This window comes from Malus sylvestris, chromosome 15 (assembly GCF_916048215.2).
Source record: "Malus sylvestris chromosome 15, drMalSylv7.2, whole genome shotgun sequence".
In the NCBI taxonomy this organism is placed as follows: domain Eukaryota; kingdom Viridiplantae; phylum Streptophyta; class Magnoliopsida; order Rosales; family Rosaceae; genus Malus; species Malus sylvestris.
The window spans coordinates 7,956,190-7,971,469 of record NC_062274.1 but is presented as its reverse complement, the minus strand read 5'-3'; the positions used below and the strand labels follow the sequence as shown (position 1 = coordinate 7,971,469).

Sequence of the window (15,280 nt, the reverse complement as noted above, 5' to 3'; positions counted from 1 at the left end):
ACCAAAAACACTTTCATTTATTTTAAAAGCATATTCAAAACCAGCCTTTAATTTGGGAGACTTTGGAAGTCTTTTTTGGTACTACAAAGAAACTTGAGCATCGTTCAAAAATCAGCAAGGGTTCAACGGCTATAATTGCTAAGCGGTAAAATCGGCAAATTTCACTCTCTCCCTTTGATCTCTCTTCCCTCCGCTGCCTCTCTAACCGACTTCCCACCAAAAATGTCCTACTCTCAGCCTCCTCCGATCGTCTTCCGTAACGCTTATTATCTTCAATTTCTCTCTCGGTTCCCAATTTCTAGGGTTTCTTCTCTGCCCGCTTGTGGATGCAGACATAGATTCGAGCTGCCACACTGGTTATATAATCAGGTTGGTTTTGATTTTCTCCTCTTATTTTCCGTTTAGTTGGTCAGAAAATTTAGGAAAAGAGAGTAAAATTTCTGCAACTTTTCTTCAATTTATCGGATTTTGATAACAATCGGAGTGAAAAACTGCTTTTTCATCTGTTTGGTTGCTGAGAAATGTAGGAGAAGTAGAGGAGGGTAATTGCTGTTCGTGTTATAACATTTGCATTTGTTTTTACACTTCTACTTCATTTTATCAGATTTTGATAATAATTGGAGGCAAAACCTGCTTTTCCATCTGTTTGGTAGCTGAGAAAATGTAGGAGAAGTAAAGGAGGGTAATTGATATTCATGCAATAACATTTGCATCTGTTTAAATTATTTTGCTTCATTTTATCGGATTTTGATTCTGTTTGGTTGCTGAGAAAATGTAGGAGAAGGAGGGAAAATGATGTTGATGTAATATATTGCATTGGTATGTAGGTTGGTTGAAAAAGGATTCCCTTTTCTTTAAGAGAGATAGGATACGGTATTTAAGTGTACTTTTATGGATGATATTTGAATTATTTTTGGAAGATGACACTGTATTTTCTGGATGAAAGGAGGAGGCATATTTTCTTCAAGCAGAAATCGATTTAATCTACACTGGTTATATAATCAGGTTGTTTTTTCTCCTTATGGGTTTCTATCGGTTTGGTATGAAAATTGAGGAAGAGAAAGTTAAGCTCAGTGGCTGTGTTGGTTGTTGCAATAATTATTTCTCCATTCTCTTTTTTCTGTTCAGGTTTCATAATTTTCTGAGAAATGGGAAAAGGGTCGAAGGAAGATGAGAAAATCGAAAGAACAATTCGCAGTCTTTTGAAACTTCCCGAGAATAAAAGATGCATCAACTGCAATAGCTTGGTATGGCGTCTTCTTGTTATATTGTTCCCAAATAAGTGAAAATACAGGCATCGTTAATGGTTCTTCATCTGCAGCATTGTACTAGTGGAAGCAGCAAAACACTGTATTTATTAATATCTGCCAATTAATATTCGAAATCCGTGAATGCATGCTCATGTGCTTAGAAAGATATATGAGAAGATTCTTGCGGAGTGAATATATGAAGTTTTCCTTTAAACATGTATTCTTTGTGCAGGGACCACAATATGTTTGCACGACCTTCATGACATTCGTCTGTACAAATTGTAGTGGAGTACAGTGAGTAGTCATGTCTGGTTTTGATCATAAGTTCTGCGTGGTATCATTTTGATTTTGCATCTTCTCAGTGCTGACCAATTAAGATTTTCAAATTGTCCAGTCGGGAGTTCACTCACCGAGTAAAATCAGTGTCAATGGCCAAATTTAATGCAGAAGAAGTTAGTGCACTTCAAGCAGGGGGAAACGAGGTGAGCACGTACATTCATTTGTCTCACTATCATTCTTTCTCATCCACTAACATTCTTACTAAAACGTTCATTTACAGAGAGTTAGACAAATTTATTTTAAAGATTGGGATCCTCAGTACCATTCTTACCCTGATGCCAGGTGATTAAGCATGTATCTCTTTGTAGTATGGAATACTTCATATCGGATGTTTTCTAATTCACATACTAGTTTGCAGTAATCTTCATGGACTCAGGAGTTTTATCAAGCATGTATACATTGATAGAAAATACACTGGCGAGAGGAGTGTCTACACCGGCGCGAGGAGTATCAACACTAGTGAGAGGAGTGGCAACAAGCTCCCAAGGCTGCAATTGGTGAGCCATTTATTTTAAGATTGCCTATTCAATACATTTCTATTTTGTATGATACTACTTTTGTCTTGTGGAGAACTTGGTCATTCCTGAATTGCATATAATATCAACAGCAGCAAGCACTACAAATATAGACCTCATTTTAATTCTGTAGTGATGCGATTCTTGTTGGTTGCTTCCAGTTAAAGATTCTTATTTATTTAATACAGAGCATTGAGGGGTCTGATGATAATCGGAGGATTGGTGGACATCATACTGGATCTAGGAGCTTCCATGATGATAACAGGTTGGAACGGGGTTATAGTTATAGTCCAAGTGGAAGAAATTTAAGATATTATTATGATGAAAGAAGAAGTCCTCGATATTCTCCAGAAAATTCAAGAAGTGGTGGTTTTAAGAAAGTTCCCCTACGTTTTGAGATAGTTGATAATAGGATTCGGGCAGAAAAACGAGGATCCTCAAGTGGAGAATACAAGGTCCAAAGCAGGACACCAGACAATAAGAAGACCGCAGAAAGCTCCCGTTCTCCCGTTGCGCCCCCTGTTAAAGATAAACTAGGGGAAAATGTGCCTTCTCCGCAGGTTGGTGAAAGGTCCACAGCAAATCAGAACGATACTGATGGTTCTGCTCATAATCAGGTGGGTAGCTACTTACGTTATGATGGTTAGTTATTTGAAGTATAGGTTTTTTTTTTAATGTGGTTGTAATGCACTTCTCCTTCATGAGACCCATTATTTGTTATGCACATTCTTATTTCTGTAGTATTTTTTTAAGCATGTTTTGGTTTCTGTTGGCGTAGAACAATGGGTACTTTTCCCTATTTATACGTCCCTACTTCTCCCTACTCTATATGTACTGCTTTAGCATTCCCTCACATGGACGTAAGTGGTCATGCACGTAGTGGTTCCTCTTTCGGGTGGCTAGGGGAGGGTTCTATGTAAGCTATGTTCCAACAGTATCAAATCAGGAGATCCTGAATCTAAATTTTTACAATGCTGTCTATCAATTTATTTTTGTGAGATCCGTGCACCTGGACACTTAAATGGCGTAGAATGGCCAACCTTACCAAAAAGTTTATCAAGCTTCCTACTACTCTTTTTGTAGACAGTTTTCAAGAAAAATATGCACTTATAGTTTGTGGTTTTCTTTGTAGAAAACCAAATCTACCGGTGGCCATGTTGGGAATGCGGCGGAACAAAAAGTAGTAAGCTTGATTGATTTCAATACTGATTCTGAGCCACCACATGCTGCAGAATCGCAATTGGAAGAAAAACCTCCACCCAATAACGATAACAACTGGGCCTCGTTTGAATCATCTACAACGGAGAAGGCACCTCAGGTTCCAAATGCAGACCCTCTGGAGTCTTTGCTATTTGAATTGTCAAGTCCCTCATCTGTTCCTGTGAGTAATGCATCTGAGACACCACGCAATGATGGTGCTCCCTCAACTGCGGGCATAAACACCATGCCTCCCGGTGGTGCTTCCCCAGCTGCACCTGCAGAGCAGATGCCAACATTACTTAATACAAGTAATGCATCTACATCTACATCGACTAGTACCACTGTAGCGGCACAACCTGCTGATGCAGGTCCTGTGCAAGATCTTGCTATTTTTGGTGGCGACACCACTGTAAAAGCTACTGATGAGAAGCAGTTAGTACTAAGTACACCGCAAGATCAGTCCTCTATATCCTTTGCCGCGGATAGTGGTTCTACTTCACAACATGTCAATTATGGAGTTGGAGCTTCAAACGGTGAGGTAAGATGAGAATCGCTTTCTCCTTAATTAATTACTCTCAAATTCATGAATTCGAATGATAATTTTTAAATTTCTTATCTACTGCACGGCTTTCTTACCTTGTTGCTTAATGTATGCATCTACAGTTAAGGAATTTGTCACTGGAACCAAGCATACAAAGATCTTTCAGTATTCCTGCTGAAAAATCATCTCAACCTATGTTGAATCCAGCTGAACACACCGACAGTGGCAGTGGAGCTAGATCCCAAGTGGAAATGAATTCTAGTATGCGAAAGGAACTCCCAGCGGTATGAAATTATGTTATTTGCTTCATACATATGCATTTTTTTTTCTAGTAAAATGTTTCTTGATTGTCTTCTGTTAAATTCTCTGCAGGACCTTTTTACTGCAAGTTACTCATCAGCCCCAGGACAAGCTTCAGGCTGGCATACTGCTCCAGCTCATGGAATGGGGTACAGCATGCAGTATTACCCTACCGTGATGGTATATAATGCGCAAAAAATTACAAATCTGAGTATGTTGTGTATTAATTTCTGCTTACAATATGGAGGGTATTGACATGTTACTTTCATTTACAGCCAGCTTCAGTATTTCCGGGTCCAGCAAAACCCAAAAACCCTTTTGATCTTGATGAAGAAAAAAGTCTAGTAACTTCCACACATGTATGCACAACATTCAATTGATATCTCGTATATCTTGTTCTCTCTTTTTTTGCAAAGCTTAAAGTTTATGCTCTTAGTTTTCTTATCACGAAATAAAAGTTCAGATCTTTGGCATTCACCTTTTAACCTTCACATATTGTCGTCGTGTAGTTTCCTTCCATGTCTTCATTGCAAGGAGCTCTGCATAACGTGCCAGTACCAGGCTTGATGCATGCTTCGAGCCTTCCTACTATGTCTCAGTTTAAGATACCCCAGTCTCCAACTAATGAATCCATGATGATGCCTTCACACTCGCCTTCCTTCACAAATGCTTTCTCTCCGAGTAAATTCACTTTGTTACCTTATGTTTCATGTCAACTTTCTTTCTTGGCTTCTTGTCTTGTATTATGTCTAATACTATCATCTCAGGGGCATACTTGGGGCATCAATTACCTAATAATGTGCAATTTTTAAGGTAACTTATCGTTCTTAACTATCTCCCTTTGTACCATATTATCTGGAGGCAAGTTTGCTCGACATTGGCAGCCCTTGATAGCTCCGCCATTGTCGTCTTCCCTATATTTTGCAGAGCATATGCTATCAGAACACCATGTCTCGCTTCCTCTTACGTTTTTGTTTTGCATGAATGGACCAACATGCATGATATTCACAAATTTCGTCTGCGATTATGTCTAATTTGTTAACTTTCATCCAATGTCATCGTTGCAGACCGCAAGGAGTTGGCGGCTTTGGCAGGGACGAAGCTGCTTTTGGATCCCTAACCACAACTCAGCAACCGTTTCAGCAACCAAGCGTCAAATACCCAGCACCCAGCAGCAGCTCAGAAACTTTTTCTTCAATGAGAGGTAACCCATTTGGATGATCGAAAATTATTTTGGTCTCAAAAGCATCTTCAGGACTGCATCCTTTCTAGTCGAAGATCAAGTGTAACGAGTAAATACAGATATGTATATGTGTGTGTGTGTGTGTATCTTTGTAAATATCTTGCTAAAAATCAGTTAATATGTTCTCACATGTACTATTTTGTATTGTTAAAGCATCAATATATTGGAAGTAAGAGGGATGCTACTATTGAATTAAGTGACTGATTATTGATGCGTTAAGGCTCTGTATTACTTAACGGTTAAATCAACTGTTAGCCGTCATTCGCACATGCATGGCAACTGACTGCAATCAAATACTTGAAAATAAGAAATCATATCTACTAAGGAGAGCTTCCTTTCCTTACTTTTTCCAATTTCTAAGTTCTCGTATTCTTTCGATTTTCTTTTTTTTGTCCTGTCGTTTTTTCATCTAGTGAAAAGCATTTTTGGTTTTAAGAAACAACTTATTTGGATATGAATGGTTCTGCAACATATGGGTACCAGATGTTGGCCCTGGTCAGGGGGATTGGGCTGGCGTTATTGTGCTCATGTGGGTCTGTACTTTATAAGCTTGCACTTGTAATTTACGCACATTTCCCAATAAGAAGCAAAATAATAATTTTGTACTCTTTGGAATTCATTACTTGTTTCTTGAGACATCGTGAGTTGTCATTATTGCAAGCTGCAAACAGTGATATTGATGGCTTATTCGTGCCGTTAAGTAAACCTGTCTCTGTTAATATTTTCTTAATTAGGTCTCGTGCCTAATTAATTGTTATTTAAGCTTGACCTAGAAACACACATATTCTCGAAGTATTCAACATTACAAACAGTGTTCTAAAAATCAGCCTAGACGTTGGGCCGCCAACCACCGGGATTAACGCAAAATCGGAAGAAAAATCGGGATAAGGATTAGGCAGGTGCCGAGGCGGCCTGAGCGGCCCTTGGACGGCCTAGGCGGGCGACTGGGTGGCCTAGGCGGTCTGGGAATTTCAATTTTTTCTATGTTCGAACTTGAGAAAGGATGAATTCTTCTGGTTTTTCTAGGATTCTGGTGGTCTGTGTTCGCGAAAAAGGAAGAAGATAAGAGAATTAGTTTCTCTCTCTTCTTTCCACACCCACCCATGGGATCTTTTAAACTTTTTTATTTTTATTTTTTTTGTCCATTCAAATGTGGACAACTAGCCTTGGCTTTTCTTAGAGCAGTTCCAGCCTTGTCAATAGGCCGGGGGACAGGGGAGAAGAAAAGGCCTAAGGGCCTGTCAAGTTGCTCCAGCCATGAGGAGCCCGAGCTCGTGGAGAAGGCCCGAGCAGGGGGCCTGTCAATTTGTGACAGCCCCGGAGCCCGAGCTCGAAGCCCATTTTTTATTTTTTTTGTCAGGCGCGTGCACCCAACTCGCGCGTGGGGGCGCGTCGCCCGACAGCTTTTCAGAAAAAACAGACAACTTTTCAGCCTTTCACAGTTACCGTTGGGAAGCCACGTGGCTTCCCACGGTCCGTTCGATCTCAACGGCTCCTTCATTTGGACCGTTGGATCTCAACGATAAAAAAATAAAAAAAATCTGATTTAATATCAACCGTTCGATCTGAGATCAACGGTCGATATTAATATGCTTTATAAATAAAGAAAAAATAGTTTTAAAATTAAGAAAAGTTACCGTTGTGACACGTGGCACAATCTGGAGTGTTGGAATTCAAATTTTTTTAAATCCAACGGCAGAAATTAATTATTGAAAAAAAAATTAAAAAAAATGGAAAAAATCCGAAAAAATTGTAAAAAATCTGAAAAAAAATTTGTAAAAAATTGTTTTTACTTTTCTATAAATACCACTTCTTCTCCATCTACCTTACACCACAATTTCATATTTTCTCAACCACTTTCAATCAAATTCTTATCTTTCTCTCAAAGTTTCAATCCAATTTTTTTTCCACAAAATGACTACTGATGCAGGTACGAATTGGTCGCTTCTTGAAGATGTTGCGTTGTGCACTAGCTGGGTTGAAGTTACTCATAATTCCCTTACGAGTAATGAGATGCAGTTGCGAGAAATGTGGAGTTTAATTCATACCAAATTTCTTGAGCAAATGAGTGGGAAAAGAACCAAAGAATCGATGTCCAGTCGTTGGAAAATACTTTGCCATTCCTTTAGTACGTGGAGAGATGCCTTGACACAAGCTAGTAGTAATGTTCGAAGTGGGGCAAATTATGCGGATGAGGTAAAATTATTTGTTTGTATTATTTATTTGTTACCTAATTTCATTATTATTATTATTTGTGACCTAATTTCATTATTATTATTTGTTTGTATTATTTATTTGTTACCTAATAATTTCATTATTATTATTTATTTGTATTATTTATTTGTGACCTAATTTCATTATTATTATTTGTTTGTATTATTTATTTGTTACCTAATAATTTCATTATTATTATTTATTTATATTATTTATTTGTGACCTAATTTCATTATTATTATTTGTTTGTATTATTTATTTGTTACCTAATAATTTCATTATTATTATTTATTTGTATTATTTATTTGTGACCTAATTTCATTATTATTATTTATTTGTATTATTTATTTGTGACCTAATTTCATTATTATTATTTGTTTGTATTATTTATTTGTTACCTAATAATTTCATTATTATTATTTATTTGTATTATTTATTTGTGACCTAATTTCATTATTATTATTTATTTGTATTATTTATTTGTTACCTAATTTCATTATTATTATTATTTATTTGTTACCTAATAGTCTCAATATTAGTATTTGTAGCAACTTCAAGCACAAGCATGGTATGGTGCCAAAATCAAATCAAGAAACAAATCATTCACCTGGTGGGAATGTTGGAATATTGTTAAAGATTGTCCTAAATTCAAAGTTGTGCATGTTGGTCCAGAAGTATGCATGAACAGCATTTCTCTACACAGCACCCCTCCACACTCTACACCCGATCATGGCTCCCATGTTGATGAAGAAGAAGTGCCTGAAACGCCCATTCCTGAACAAGCGTCGACCCGTTATCCAATTAGGCCTCTAGGTAAGAAGGCTTCAAAGAGGAAAGGGAGTGCTTCCAAGAATGATTATGGAAAGTACATGCAAGAACTTGCTCGTCAAGGTGAATTGACGTTGGCGCGGGAATTGGCGAAATATGAGGCTGACAAGGCTAGAGATGAGGTAAAAGCTGCAGCTATTCAACAAGCATTTCAAGCTGAACAGAGGGAAAGAGATCTACTTAGGCAAGAAAGGGAGTTGCTTAGAGAAGAAAGAATTGCACAACGAGATCGTGACATTATGAACACGCATTTAGAAGGGATGTCTCCAAATTCTAAATATTTTTTGCAGTCGGAGAAAGCGGATGTGGTGCAAAGGAGGCGTGCAAGAGAAGTGAGATCAAGACAAGATGGTCCTAGCACAACAAGACAAGATGATCCTAGCACCACAGATTGGTTAAGTGGTGAGGAATAGGGTACTTTTGTAATCGGAGCCCATAGTTTTCCAATCACTTTGGGTTGTAATTTATTATTTATGTTGTTTCCATGTAATCGGAATAGGGTACTTATGTAATTTATTATTTATGTTGTTTCAATTTTATTGAAGTTAGTACTTTATTAAAAGTGAGAGTACATGTATTTAATTTCATAATATATTTATCCTAATAATAGAATCTTTATTCATCAAATTGTTCACGTATAATGAAATTATAAAACACACCAAATAAAACTAAAAAACTCACCAATTGGAATTACATAAACACACCAAATAAAATTACATAAACATACGAAATAATAAAAAACTCACTACAAAAAACACACCAAATAAAATTACATAAACATACCAAATAATTCACACCAAATAAAATTACATAAACATACGAAATAATAAAAAACTCACTACAAAAAACACACCAAATAAAATTACATAAACACACCAAATACAAACAAACATACTAAATAAACTTAAGTATCTTCAGCTTGTTTCAATGCCCACTGGTGCTCTATCAAGTCAATTTGCCGATCAATGTGCATATATGACCTTTGAAGTGCAGTATATCGTTGAATGACCCTTTCATTGTAACGTCCATCCCTTTCTAATGGGTCGTGTTGCACGGGTTCTTCGGTGACATCATGCGCACAATATATCCGTGTTCTTGAATTGTTCATCGTGTCTGCCTCTGGCTCATATTCATCAACCGCATCATAATCGAACTCATCTTCCACAATCATGTTGTGAAGAATGACACACGTCATCATGATGGATCGAAGTGACTCTACATCGAACATTCTGGCAGCACCCCTGACGATCACCCAACGAGCTTGAAGGATACCAAAACAACGCTCCACATCCTTCCTGCACCCCTCTTGACAGCTTGCAAAGTGTTTTTCCTTTGCACTTCGCGGACGTGGCACTGTTTTGACAAATATTTCACACCATGGGTAAATGCCGTCAGCTAGGTAGTATGCCCCTTCGTACCTACGTCCGTTGATGACGTACGTGACTTTTGGTGCCTTTCCTTGCAGGACGTCGTTGAACACTGGGGATTGGGCAAGGACGTTGAGATCATTTTGAGCCCCCGGAACCCCGAAAAAGGCGTGCCATATCCATGTATCAAAAGATGCCACTGCCTCCAAAATGATAGATTTTGATCCTTTTCTGTCCCCATATGCGCATTGCCATGCACTTGGACAGTTTTTCCACGTCCAGTGCATACAATCGATGCTTCCTATCATCCCAGGAAAACCTCGCATCTCGCCCTTCTTCAGAAGCCTTTGCAAGTCACAGCGAGTAGGTTTTCGGAGGTACTCTGCGGTGTACAAAGATTCGACTGCACCGCAAAACCTCATCAGGGTCTCAAGAATGGTTGATTTCCCCATCCTCGTTATCTCATCCACTTGGTTTGCAGATGCTCCATACGCAAGCATCCGCAACGCAGCAGTGATTTTTTGCTCAGGCAGGAGACCCATAACACCACAAGCATCATGCTTTTGCACAAAGTAAGAATCATGGTTGCCAACATCAGTCATGATTCTGTTGAACAAATGTCGTTCCATTCTAAAACGACGTCTGAAGTACGTATCAGGAAATGCACTGTTATGGACAAAGTAATCGTCCAACAGCTCTTCACCCCGTCGTTGCCTACTTCTATCAAGGTTTCTTGAACGGTTGGGCCTGCATATCTGAGCAACAGTTTGGATGACTCGACGGGAATGTGAGGCTCTGGCCATTCTTGTTTCGTCATCTCTCATTCTACGCTCCTCATCCTCTTCCATCTCATTTTCGGCTATCTGAAGGTTGAACATTCCTTCAGATTGGTTAAACAATTCTTCCTCTTGCTGATCGATTTCCCACATCATCCTTGATGAAGAAGAAGACATTGTAATGATGGATGGTGAAGAAGAAGCAGAAACTATGAATAATGAGATAGAGATGTTGAGAAAATTGGTGTGAGATTTATGAGGATGGATGGTGGATTATATGGACGATTCATAAAGGATTGGATTGTAGATAAGGCCACGTGGCATGCCGTCATTCGTTAAAAATCTGATAGAAATCTATCCTCAAAGATTCTGAAAAGATAATGACACGTGGCACGATCGTATTGGATAAAAATCTTATCGAAATCGATATCCAATAATTATATTTTCGGATAATGACACGTGGCGCAATTTTGAACGAGTTAAAATCTGATCAAAATTTATCGTCAAAGATTCTCAAAAGATAACGACACATGGCACGATGACATTGGATAAAAATCTTATCGAAATCCATCACTAAATAATTGTTTTTTTTATAAAATGACACGTGGCGCAACGAGAACGATTTAAAAAATCTTATCCGAAATTACAAATAATTTTATTTTGTATTATTTAAACAAACAAAAAAAACTAATATTTTATTGCCTATTGCCAGGGGGGAGGGCTCCAAGGGTGGAGATGCAAATGACAATTACTGTTCATTAATGGCAGTTACTATTCATTAAAGGCAGTTACTGTTCAAAATGGTGGATTCAATAGTGGATTGCCAGGGGGAAATGCTCCATGGGTGGAGTTGCTCTTAAAGAAAAAAGGGTGTCAGGCTGTTAATTTTTATGGATCAAGTGGTATGGATTTTTTGTAGATAGCAATGGGGCACTCATCTCTTCTTAGACAAAGGGCATACTAGCTGCCAACTACAAAAAATTAATAGCCTGACAAAAAATTAATTTTTTTCTGATTAAAAAAACATTGATTGTTAGGTTATCAGTTTATAGCATCAAGTGCTATGGATTTTTTGGACTTGTTAGATACACATTTTATTATTCTTTTACTATCTTATTCAGTGATTTCATATAAGTATAATTTTTTGTATGTATCAGTATACATTTATTTACAAAATATATAAGAAATTTACCTAAATTTGCCTAGGCCGCCTAGACTCTGCCTAGGTGCCTAGGCGCCCGTCTAGACTCTGCCTAGGTGCCTAGGCGCTAGGCGCTAGTCCGCCATCCGACTAGTGCCTAGCGTTTTTTAGAACCTTAATTATGAATGAAAAGCACATGCAAAACGAAATTCAAAGTTACAACGAAAATTGAAGACCAAAGGTAAATCGGTAACTTAAAGCAAGTCCACTCCTAAAAATGCTCTGGCACTCAGCCCATTTAATCCACTTAAATAAATAGTGATTAAACCCAATGAACAGTAATTGCTTAAATGCATCTTTACGCCTAAAAATGAGCTAGCACAAAGTCTAGTCAATTCGTATTAAAATATTATTAATTTTTTAATAAAATAATTAAAAAAATAGTTTTAATCTCGAATAGGATTTTTAACCAATCTTGTCACGCCACGTATCATTATCTGAAAGTACTATTTTGTTGATAAATTTCTAAATTTTCAACCAATCCCGACGCGCCACGTGTCACTATCGGTTTACAATAATTTAGTCAATATTTTGATAAGATTTTCAACCAATCACGTATTGCCATGTGACATTATCCGAAAGTATTATTTTGTGGATAGATTTCCGATAAGATTTTCAACCAATCCCGACGCGTCACTTATCACTATCGGTTTACAATAATTTAGTCAATATTTCGATAAGATTTTCAACCAATCACGTAATGCTATATGACATTATTCGAAAGTACTATTTTGTGGATAGATTTCCAATAAGATTTTTAACCAATTTTGACGAACCACGTGTCACTATCTATTTACAATAATTTAACTAAGATTTCGATAAGATTTTCAACCAATCACATAGTATCACGTGACATTGTCCAGAGGCTCATCCTTTCTATAACAACTTGTGCAATCTTTTCCCTGTGCAGTCGTAGTCTGCCATCACTCTTTTTCCTCGTATCTCCTCCCCTTGACTGTGCCATCTCTCTCATTTCCCCCATTTCTCTTCCCCACGACTCTGCCATCTCCCTCTTCCCTGTCATCTCTCTTTCCCTCATTTATCTTTCCCTGCCATCTCTCTCTTTTCCCTCATCTCTCACACTCAATCTCTATAAGAATCCTCAAACACTCCACCTCTTTCAAAGCGTCCGTGACTCTGCCATCTCTCACTTTCCCTGCCATCTCTCTCTTTTCCCTCATATCTCACACTTAATCTCTATAAGAATCCTCAAAACACTCCACCTATTTCAAAGCATCCATTCCCCCCTCTCTCTCCCTCATAGTTTAAACCTTATTTCCAACTCAGCTCAAGAACTTCATCACAGCTCAAGAACGTCGTCGGGAGGAACAACGCCCCAATAAACCCACCGGTAACTTTCTGTTGCTGTTTCTTTCTCCGCAACTTTCTATTGCTGTTTCTGTTGCGTTTGACACTCAACCAGTTCAAAAAATTCTCAACTTTCAGGGCCCTCAAACTACATCCTACGGATAAAAACACATGCATGTGTTAGATCTTGTTTCCTTTCACCCAAATCCATCAAGCTGACACAGAAGTCACACAAATTTCTTGATAGGATTTTTAACGTCTATGCAAATAGGGTCAAAATCACATGAAATACTTGCAAGAATACAAGGATATTGTAGTATAGATGCTCATGCAAGGTCGTTTTCCTCAAGGACTATTTGGATAATTTATGTAGAAACAATTCCTAATCAAAATACTTAGAATTAAAACTTGAGAAAATAGAGTTTGAGATTGGGTAAATTAAAAACGAATTTTAATTAAAAACTAATATAATCGAAGAAAAGATTTTTAAATACCAATTTATAAAGGCACTAGGGTTCCACCATCACCTAGCAATCCTATGAATTTCTACCAATTACTTACGATTTACACATGCTACTTCGAAGGTTAGGTTTTCCTAATATATATTCTCCTCGTGATATTCAAGCAAGAACATATATCTAACATGCAATCCGTCTGTGATATTCAGATCAAATATGAACATGCAAGACTCATGAAGTTTTATGAAAACCTTTTTAAGAACCATGCAACCCCTAAGAACGTGATATTCGCCTTAGATGGAATTACAATTATTAATCACAAGAAGCAATACTCAATCCTCCGGTGGTATTCCGACCGAATTGCATCCAATTACTTGTCTAAACATCCTAATGGTGGCCAATCATCAAGATAATTAGATAGTTTAAAACAGTGATCAATAATTCAAAGTGTGCATGCAATCAATCATAAGCAATTAAATAAAAATTACATATTCATGCTAAGGCTCAAGGTTTCGCCCTAGCAAAAGGAATAAGTTATGCATATTCATAATTGAAATCATAGAAAATATTATTACAAAGAAAAGGGATGAAAACACCTTAAAGTATAAAATCTCCAAGAACCCTAGCCAAGTTCTTTGTCTCTGACGTTGAATAATAATAAGCGTAGTCTAAAATTGTAGACGGCCAAAGCAATCTATTTTCTCCCCCCTCACAAACCCTAAGACATAGGTTTTTTTATTCCAACTAGGAAACTAAGAAAAATAATAAAATATCTTAAAAAATAAAACCCTAATTAAACTAGGAGAATCTGCCAAATACTTGTCCAGCCACGTTTTAGCCTCAGATCTCCTCCAAATCCGGTCCAAGACAGCTTGTTTTAAAGATAAGGACCTTCCGAACACATCTCCAGAAGGCCACGAAACCATCCGAGGTCATCTTGGACTCCAAAAACGCACTTTAAGCCCAGAAACGTCATTTTCCAGCACCGCACATCGCTCTTTTATTTTATCGCCAGAAAATAACCACTTGATGGAAAAATCCTAAATTTTGATACGACCAAGCTAAGTAACTCACGAACGTCCTCCAACTGGAATTACTCCAAAATTCGTCCATTTGTCCATGTTTTGCTCCAGAGGAAGTCGAAAGTCCTATATTGAAAATACAATTCAAAGTATCAAAATTCTTCCAAAATATTAACCAAAATATACCAAGAATAAGGTTAAATATATAATATAAAATTCACTTATCAAAATACCTCCAAACTTAGCTTTTTGCTTGTCATCAAGCAAAATAAAACTAGAAAATAAAAATAAAAACTAACAAACTAGACACTTAACTAAAACTCAGCTAAAACAAAATTCTCACTTTCAAGTTGCATTCCATAGAAAATGTTAAAAATCAAAACATATTTTCAAAAGTTCCAACCAATCCCACCACAGAGTCTAAGCCATATAGAATCAATTAGAAAAGAATTCACAAACTTCCTTTGGTGTAAAGTGAACCAACATAGTTAAAGAGACTCGACCAAAACTCTTACCTCTCATCCCTTTATTCATACTTCACACACTAACTTCGCATAGATAATTTTTTTTATTTTTTATTTTATTTTTTTATAATGAAGTAACAGTAGTGGTCGTGCAATGTCGATTTACTTAAGCTTTCGATCCAACCCATGTAGCGAGCTTTAGGTCAATGACGCCCAAACCACTAGGGCTTTAGGGCACTAGGTGTGGAACACCC

General features: G+C 37.4%; 1 long non-coding RNA gene and 1 pseudogene across 1 annotated transcript; both read left to right on the top strand.

Moving 5' to 3' along the window:
- The first annotated feature begins 146 nt into the window (after positions 1-146).
- On the top strand, positions 147-4,800 carry LOC126604372 (probable ADP-ribosylation factor GTPase-activating protein AGD14; annotated as a pseudogene).
- An 8,117-nt stretch (positions 4,801-12,917) lies between these two features.
- Positions 12,918-13,431, top strand: LOC126604371 (uncharacterized). Its single transcript, XR_007616594.1, has 2 exons — positions 12,918-13,125; positions 13,221-13,431. It is a non-coding gene; the product is annotated as an uncharacterized LOC126604371 (long non-coding RNA).
- The last annotated feature ends 1,849 nt before the right edge of the window (positions 13,432-15,280 follow it).